At 43.2% G+C, this 9,591-nt stretch overlaps 1 protein-coding gene across 8 annotated transcripts in view; it reads right to left on the bottom strand.

Annotated features, from left to right (window-relative positions):
- Positions 1–9,591, bottom strand: part of foxp4 (forkhead box P4) — a 396,512-nt gene that overhangs the window by 274,489 nt on the left and 112,432 nt on the right. The gene's annotated exons all lie outside the window — the stretch shown is intronic.

The following is a 9,591-nucleotide window of genomic DNA, read 5'->3' as shown; positions in this document are numbered from 1 at the left end:
GTGAAGGATTCTGAGATGGTGCTGAGGACATCCGCCACTGGTTTAAAGTACTCACTCTGAGTTGAGTTCATTGTGACAGTGAAACACAACACTGACTTCACAGAAGGACACCAGAGCTGAGCCAGACATTCAATAGCAGCAAAATAAATAAAAAGCTTTCAAGTCCTGGAACTTACAGAAGAGCCATTCAGCAGACCATCTCTCTTCAAAAACACATCAGACAATGTAAATAGCACTAGCTGCCTTGGAGTTATTTCCACAGTGACAGCTCTGGATGCTAGGCAACCCTTGGCACTCTGCTTGACCTTTCCCTCACTGTGACCCTTGTTAAACCGTAGCTGAAGACAATTATTTCTTGGCATTTGTTTTCCTTTGGTTAGGGGGCCACAGAGTTGGACACAGACTCTGTCAGAGCTGTCTGCTCCAGCCTTTTACAACAATTGCTGCTTGTAAAAGGAGAGGGGGGGGAGTGTGTGCTTGGGGGGAATCGGTGTTTGGTTTGAACACAGGCCTAATCTCCGATTAGACGACACCAGTCTCTTGCTGTTGTTGGAAGCTTGTTCAGAGAGGCAGCTGCAGGGAAGACGACATTGCTGAAAAAATAGGCCTGAAGGATTTCCTCAGCTCCTCATCCCCCTGAAAAGGAGAGTGGAATATGAAAGACATTTGAATTGCTACACACAGAAGGCTGTCAGCTGTGGGTCAATGGGTTACATTCTCACTTCCGAGACACTGAAGCTTGTGGGTGAAGACTTAAGGGCCTAACCTAAGAAGAATCCCAAGACTGAGAGAGTTCTGCACTATCAGAGGTGCTGACTTTAAACCAAGAAACCAAGGCCCTGTCTCCCTTTTCCACGTTGATGCTCCCTGAACTGCTAAGTGTATCAAATGTTTTCAGTTTTTATTTCAGATTTTCAATCTCCACAGTATTTTGTTTTGGATTTTCTTTTGGAGGTTTGTTGAAGGATATTAGCCAGAACAACATGGGAGAAATTGCTGAGATTTTTCAAATAACCCATGAATCCTTTGACACTAAAGGAGAAGGCAGACAGAACCTCACCTGAAGGTGTTCATCAAAATGCAGCACCTCCAACAATTCTCCTCTGACTCCAGCTGATGGTGACTAGACTCCTCCTGGTCCCACCCAACCCCAGTGCCTGTTAAAATCAGCACGTTACTTTTAATGGACTCTCCTTCCTTCCCATCACAAAATGTCAGTCAGTTGAAGGTAAACTCTCAAACAGATTCCAATAACTGTACATACACAAGATTGCAAAGTGTTTCTGTCTCAATTTGTTGTTTAGTAATATTCTTAACTCTGATTTGCTGTGTTAGGCCACAGTCCAAGACTGGAATATATCACCTGGTGAAACACCATGAGATAACATTGAGAGAGACCCTGTGATGTCAACCAGACAAGGTGATAAGCTGAAATCCCATTTGTTCACTCAGACCATTGTTTAAGATCCTGAGGTATGATTAGAAGAATGGTTCTTCCGCTGTGTTACTCCTTCCTCCAATTGCTTAATCAATACCACCATAAGAAGATTAACCAATCATTTATCACCCACCGATATGGAGGATCATGCTATGAGCAAAATTATCTTATTGCATTTCCTACATCATAATAGCCCTGTATGTCAAGGCAGGTGATTGTATTTGAAATGATTTGGGATCACTGCAAGAAGCTTGTGAGAAGACTTTGTGTATGGTTTATATTTCAATTCATATTGATGTAAACTCATGGTTCTAGTCGTGTGAGGATATTCCTGAGCAGCACTATAAAGGGGCCATTAATTAATTGCAAAAAAACACACTTTCTCTCAGACATTCTGTCCTTCTCTGATTTCTCTCCTCTCCAGATTCTGCCAACAGTCCCCAGACACCTCATTTATCACAGTCAGTTAAACTCATGTGTACAACTGGTTGAAGACTGATAACTATCGCGGAGGGAGGAGGGGTAAGGTTGTGGGGGTGGCTGACTGAAGAGGAGGGGAGAGGCCGACATGTCACATTCCTCAGGAGGTCACTGCCACTACCCTTCTCCTCACAGCAATAAACTTTTGCAGCATCATGGCTTCGTTCATCTGTTCTTGGCTAAACAGCCCACACCCTCTGTCCCCCTCTCCTATTTTTAAAAATACAAAGTTGACTGAGATTTATAAAGATTTGCAGAAGCTAAGCAAAGATTGTTGGAGGGGGAATAAAAGGAAGAATGCTTTGTTTTCTGACACCTAGTCTGTAAAGAAAATATTGAATAGTGTTCAGGGATTTGCGAGTAACCCCAGGCAGAATGTTAAGAATCTCTGCAAGACATGATTCACTTCAAAGCAGAATGCAGCCATTCTAGGACTTGGCTCAGCTGGGGTGCATTACAATACTGAATGTCTTCTCATGTAAAAGTTTATTTTATTATTTTTGATCATTTTGTTAGGTTTTTGCTGCTTTTTTTCTCCTCTTTTGAACTTTCCAAGTTCTGCAGCCCATGGGGTAGAATTTGATAAATGTATTAAATTCTTAGTGTTAAATTCTCAGCGTTGGATGTTTTTCTGAGGGAGGGTGGGTGATGTTCTTGCTGATTGTGATACTGAATGATTCATTACCATGTAACCCCATGTTGTAGCTGCCACAGAGAGAGTCACACAGCGACCTCAGTCAGATTCAAATCTCACTCCATCCTTGAGCATCAGCTACCATTCCACTCTGGGGCAGAGTTGTCTCCAGTTCAATGAGTTTTTAAACTGAACTGCTTGTTAGACGAGGTTAAAGATCCCATGGTTCTCTTTGAAGGGGAATTCTCTCCAGTGTCCTAGCCAATATTTATCTCTCAACCAACCTCACTAAAAAAGATTATACAGTCATGAAACTCATTTGTTACTGGTGGGACAATGCTGCCTGCAAATTGGCTTCATTTCAAAACTAATTCATTAACTGTGAAGCACATTAGGATAGTCTGAGGACAAGACAGCCTTTTTTTATCCTGGCAAGTTCTTTCTTGTTGGACTGCACAGAGTGAACTGCTGTTGGCTCTGATTTTCCATTATGGGACCCTGTGCCAGGAATAGATTAATCAAGACCCTGACTGTACTCGCCTGGACATCAGATGAGGACAGACTTGGAATTCAGTTTGAAGTTTTCCAATGTCAGATGGCCTAGTCACCTTTAAGAAGGCAAAATTATTCTTTATGTTCTTTCTCTCCATCACCAGCACCGATTACCTCCATGACCATAACATATCCCAACTCAGCCATTGCCCAACCCACTTCCATCCAAGCACTTTATCACCACTGGATTCGATATTTCAAGGCTCTCCTGGCCAGACTACATTGTTTGTAAAATTAAGCCCATCCAAAAGTCCAAATGTTGCATCTGAACTTGCACCAGCTTTCGTTTAACAACCTGTTCAGCCTTTTCTGACTGACATTCCATCCCAACTCCACAAAACTCGACCTTTCTCCCTAATTCTGTCATCCTCTTCATTGCAATGGCCCCTTTGCCCTATCTCTAACTCCCTGTTACTTTTCATCTTAAGTGTTGTAGAGACCCTTCTCCTGTGCTTCACCTAAGCCACCTGATATCACTAACACTCCCTTCATTAACTAATGTCATTGTCTCTTCAGATCCTTGGCCTTAAGCTTTGGAAGTCCCCTCTCAGTCACTTTATTACAATACTAATTAGATGTACCTCTAAGATGGAGATTTTTCTCTCTCCCTCCCTATTTGCTCCATCATTTGGTGTCCATTATTTCCCCATCATCCTCTGTGGAAAACACCTGGGATACTTCTAATTGCGAACATCAGGAGCTAGCTGTTGTTTGAGTCTAACTCTGTCCCACAGCCACTATGAAATTAGGAGACTGGCTGCAGTGGGGGAGGCAGACACTGTTAATGTCCCTGACAACTGGAAATACCTTTAGTTAAAACATAATGGCAGGACAACAATGGGCTGCTCCAGAGGCAGGAGTAAGCAAAAATACACAAGAAAAATCAAATCTGACAGCAGCCTCTTCAAAGGATGAACTGCTGGTAGGTGCTTTTGTTGTGAGTCTCAATCAGTTCTTGGATTTCTCTGTGCACTGCCCTCAGTTGTAGTATAAAGCCAGATATCTAAGCACACAAGACATCCTAACAAGCTGGTTAATATAAACTGTGTTTGACAGAGGCTGTTTAATAATGTACATGTACACACACAGAATGTTTATCTGACCTGACTGTAGATCCAACTACACTCGCTGTCTCTTCACTACTTGGGATATTTGATGTCTTACATAATTCTGAATCATCCATCAAAAGGTCACCTGTCATACTTCTCAATGGAATCAAATGATTTGTTATTTGCTTATTTTAAAAGAAAAAAAATACTCCACATTCCTTTAATAGTTCCATTTAAAATAAAGAACTGCCCAAAATGGATCAGAGTTATACTGCCCAGGAGGCCCACTGGTGTATGGTGAGTTAGATGTAGCAGCTGCTGGCTCTCACTTAGGGAACACATTTCAGTTCCTGGTCCAGTTTGTGTCCTGGTAGGAGACGTGGCAAATTGTTGCAACTTTCCCATCACCAGTGCCCACACAGGCTCAGTTTAGGGGCATCTGCTTGGTGATCAGCGGTGGGAATCCTACTGATCCCAGAGGCAGATTTGGTGCTGCTGAACTGAGATCCCTGCTCAGGCAAAAGGATCTGAGGCACTGAGATGATCTTGGCTCCCTTGTAGTTGGTCAGGCCACTCACCCTCCCAGAGGTTAATGTATGATCAATTTCCCAAGGCAGATTTGGCTATGGGCCAAATGCTGGAAGGTGGGATGAGAATAGGGGAGTGCTTGTTTTTGACTGGTGCCAGTTTTAATGGGTTGAAAGGCTGTTTTCCCTGGAGAATTGGAGGCTGAGGTTGACCTTATAGAGGTTTATAAAATCAAGAGGCATGGATAGGACAAATAGACAAGGTCTTTTCCCTGGGGTAGGGGAGTGCAGAACTAGAGGGCATAGGTTTACGGTGAGAGGGGAAAGATACAAAAGGTACCTAAGAGGCAACTTTTTCATGAAGAGGGTGGTGCATGTATGGAATGAGCTGCCAGAGGAAGTTGGTGGAGGCTGGTATAAATATAATATTTAAAAGGCATCTGGATGGGTATATGAATAAGAAGGGTTTAGAGGGATATGGGCCAAGTGCTGGCAAATGGGAGTAGATTCGGTTAGGATAGGTGGTCATCAAGGACTAGTTGGACCATGCTGTACATTTCTATGACTCGATAAACGTGAGGAAGGGAGAGCCAGAGAACAAGGAACAATAATAATGTATGCTTCTCTCTTTTTTTTCCAATTATTGCACTGGAATATATAAAAACAATGTCTCCAAGAATTACTTGATTATGTTAGAATTTAGTTCTGCTGTCTTATGTGATTTTATGATGTTACCCTCAATTACACAAACACCCTATAAATTAGAGTCTGTACATCTGGCTAAGTATGAAGACTCAACCAACAGACTACTTAAGAAATGTTAAGAAAAGGAAAAAGCTGTTAGGTTGAAGTGTCTGTTCCTTTAATAAATCAATCACTTATTTTAAAGAAGTGCAGGGCACTTCCCCAGTGTCCTGACCAATAGTTTCCCTTCAACCAACACCACAAAAACAGGTCATCTGCTCATTTACATGTGGGAGCTTGCTGTGCACATTATAACAACTACTGCACTTTGGGAGCATTTCATTCGCTCTGAGTACTTTGAGATATCCAATGGTCATGAAAAGCACAATATAAATACTCTCAAATACAAGCAAACTACCGTGGATGCTGGAAATCTGAAACTAAAACAGAAAGTTTTGGAGAAACTCAGCAGATCTAACAACATTTGTGGAGAGACAAACACAGTGAATATTTTGAGTCCAGTGTGGCTCTGCTTCAGAGTTGAGTCATATTGGATTCAAAACATTGAATTTCTCTCCCCACAGGTGCTGCTCAGATCTGCTGAGTTTTTCCAGCATTTCTTGTGTTCGTTCTATATAACTGCATGTCATTCTTTACAAAACCCATAGCAGGTTCTGGGAGAGCTGACCTGCGCTTCCTTGAATACTGTCAGCTCCATCGCAGTTTCCCATAGCGTGAAACCCTCGAAATTGTCAGGTACCTCCTCTTGTTCCAGCCACAAGTAGTCTGCTGTTTATTTCCACATTTTCTATCATCACTCCTTGTGGTTCATTCTGTTCAGAGTTCAACTGCAGTGCCTGAGGCTTCCCCTTTCAATAGACATCTATTCAATAAGTGACTGTACTAAATCTGTTAACCAAATTATCACATTAACCGAAACAAACCAACAGTGAAATCTAAAGGAGGAAATTAAAATGAGAACTGACTTAATTGTTCATCCAATAATAAGCACCAGATTTGCTCCTCTGTCAGACTGTCTAAGCCACACAGTTTGGTCGTACCCACTCAGTAACCCAGAGAAATGTGTTACTGACTTTGAGCCCAAATGTTATACCTCGGCAGTCTCTTAGATTTACTTAGATTACTTACAGTGTGGAAACAGGCCCTTCGGCCCAACCGACCTTCCGAAGAGTAACCCGCCCAGAACCATTTCCCTCTGACTAATGCACCTAACACTATGGGCAATTTAGCATGGCCAATTCACCTGACTGGCACATCTTTGGACTGTGGGAGGAAACTGGAGCACCCGGAGGAAACCCACGCAGACACGGGGAGAATGTGCAAACTCCACACAGACAGTCACCCGAATGATACATAAAGAAAATAAATCCACATGGAAGTGGCACACTGGCAAATTGAGGATGTGGCACATGGGGTAACAGTCGCTGAAAACCAGGAAAGGCTACAATTGGGACAATAGGGACAGGCATGACAACACTGATAAGACAGAAAGACAGGCACTTCCACCAACTTGCAGTACTCTAAAGTTCTTTATCATCCAATGGCAGGCTGTTGAAGTGTCGCATAATAAACTCAGCAGTCAATTTGTGCACAGGAAGCTTCCTCACATAGCACCAGATTTAATGATGTTGGTTAAAGCATACAATATAGTGAAGATTAGTGGGAAGCCAGAGGATTAGGAAGCATTTAAAAATCAGCAGAGGATAACTAAAAAGGGTTGAAGGTGGGAGAAGCTGAAATATGAGAGTAAGCTAGTTAGTAATATAAAAGGAGTTTGCAAGAGATTTTTTTTGATATCTAAAAGGCAAGACTGTCACACACCTCCTTCTGGAATGTGCCTACGCAGAAGAAGTCTGGAGAGGAATGCAGTGGTGTTTGTCGAGGTTCGTCCCGAGCAGTGCCGTGACGCGGGACTCCGTGGTCTACGGCCTGTTCCCCGGGACGCACACCGAGACGAACATCAACTGTGCCTGGAGGGTCATCAACTCGGTGAAGGGCGCTCTCTGGGTGGTCCGAAACCTGTTGATCTTCCAGCTGAAGGAGTTGACCCCGACTGAGTGTTGCAGACTGGCACATTCCAAGGTCCAGGACTACATGTTGAGGGACGCGCTGAAGCTTGGGGCAGCTGCCGCCAAGTCACGGTGGGGAAAGACCACTGTGTAACATCTGCCTGCCTGAAGAAGAACAGGGGGCCCACGCAGTCATTTGGGCTCTGCTGACGGCTCAGCTAAAAATGTAATCGTACCGACCTGTAAATAGGAACGATTACTCTGTTTTCGGTATCCAAACAAATGGAATGTTTACATATGTATGGCATGTCCAGTTGTACAGATCATCAAAGTATTTTATGAATAAAGTATATTTTTGAAATTAAAAAAAATCTAAAAGGCAAGAGTGGACACTGGAGCACTGGAAAATGAGTCTGGAGAAATAGTCATGGGGAACAAAGACATGACAGAGGAACTGAGTAGGTACTTTGGTTCAGTTTTAACAGTGGAAAATGACAGCAGCTACCAGAACTTCAAGAGAGTTGGGGGCAGAGATTAATGTAGTGGCCAGCACCAAGGAGAAGGTGCTGGGGAAGCTGAAATGTCTAAAGTTGGATAAATTACCTGGACCAGATAGACTACACCCCATAATTCTGAAGGAGGTAGCTAAGGGGATTATAAAGGCATTGATGGTGATCTTTCAGGAATCACTGGAACCAGGGAGGGTCTCAGAGAATTGGAAAGTGGCTAATGTAACAGACCTGTTTAATAAGGGAGGGAGGCAGAAGACAGGAAACTATAGGCCAGTCAGCCTGACCTCGGTCATTGGTAAGAATTAATTATTAAGGATGAGATTGCAGAGTACTTGTAAACACATAGCAAAATAGGACTGAGTCAGCATGGCTTTGTCAAGGGGAGGCCATGCCTGACAAATCTGTTTGAATTCTTTGAGGAGTTAATGAGCAGATTAGACACAGGAGAAACAGTGGACATGGTCTCTTTGAAGTTCTGGAAGGCTTTGACAAGGTGTACCACAGAAAGTTACTGAAAAAAAGCCCATGGTATTCGAAGAAAATTGCTGACGTAGATAGAAGATTGTCTACCTGCAGAAGGCAGAGAGTGAGGACATAGGGGTGTTTTTCAGGAGTAACAAGTGGAGTTCTGCAGGGATCAGTGTTGGGTCAACAACTATTCACATTATACATTAATGATCTGGACAAAGAAGCTGAGAGTATTGTTGCTCAGTTTGCAGATGACACAAGGATAGGTGGAGGGACAGATAGCGTTGAGGGAGCAGAGAGACTTCAGAAGGACTTGGACAGGCTGGGAGAGTGGGTAAAAAAGTGGCAGGTGGAATACAATGTGGGAAAGGGTGAGGGCATGCACCTTCGTAGGGAGAATAGAGGAGTAGACTATTTTCTAAATGGGGAAAGGCTTTGGAAATCTGAAGCACAAAGGGACTTGGGAGTTCTAGTTTTGGATTCTCTTAAGGTTAACTTGCAGGTTCAGTTGGCGGTTAGGAAGGTAAATGCATTCATTTTGAGAGGGATAGAATAAAAGAACAAATATTTATTGCAGAGGCTGTATAGGATACTGGTGAGACTGCATTTGGAATATTGTGAGCGGTTTGGGGTCCTCTTTCTCAAGAAGGATGTGCTGGTGTTGGAAGGGGTGCAGAGGAGGTTCACAAGAATGATCCTGGGGATGAAAGGCCTGTCACATGAGGAGAGGTTGATGGCTCTGAGTCTGACCTTGATGGAGTTTACAAGGATGGCAGGGGGTGGGGTAGATCTGATTGAAACTTACAGAATCCTGAGTGGCCTGGACAGAGTGGCCATGGAGAAGATGTTTCCACCAGTAGGAGAGACTAGGACATGAGGACAGAGCCTCAGAGTGAAGGGACAACCATTTAGAACTAAAATGAGCAGGAATTTTTTCAGCTAGAGGGTGATTAATCTGTGGAACTCATTGCCCCAGAAGGCTGTGGAGACCAAGTCAATGAGTGTATTTAAGACAAAGATAGACAGGTTCCTGATTATTAAGGGGCTCAAAGGTTATGTGTAGAAGGCAGGAGAATAGGGTTGAGAAACACACCAGCCATGATTGAATGGTGGATCAGACTCGATGGGCTGAATAGCCTCCTAATTCTGCGCTGATATCTTGTGGTATTATGGTCTTGGTTGAGGAATAATTATTGGCCAAGACAACCAAGGTAGAA

This window comes from Chiloscyllium plagiosum, unplaced genomic scaffold (genome assembly GCF_037043375.1).
Source record: "Chiloscyllium plagiosum isolate Xiang-an unplaced genomic scaffold, Cpla_swu_hap1 HiC_scaffold_26, whole genome shotgun sequence".
Lineage (NCBI taxonomy): Eukaryota > Metazoa > Chordata > Chondrichthyes > Orectolobiformes > Hemiscylliidae > Chiloscyllium > Chiloscyllium plagiosum.
This window is presented reverse-complemented; position numbering and strand designations above follow the sequence as displayed.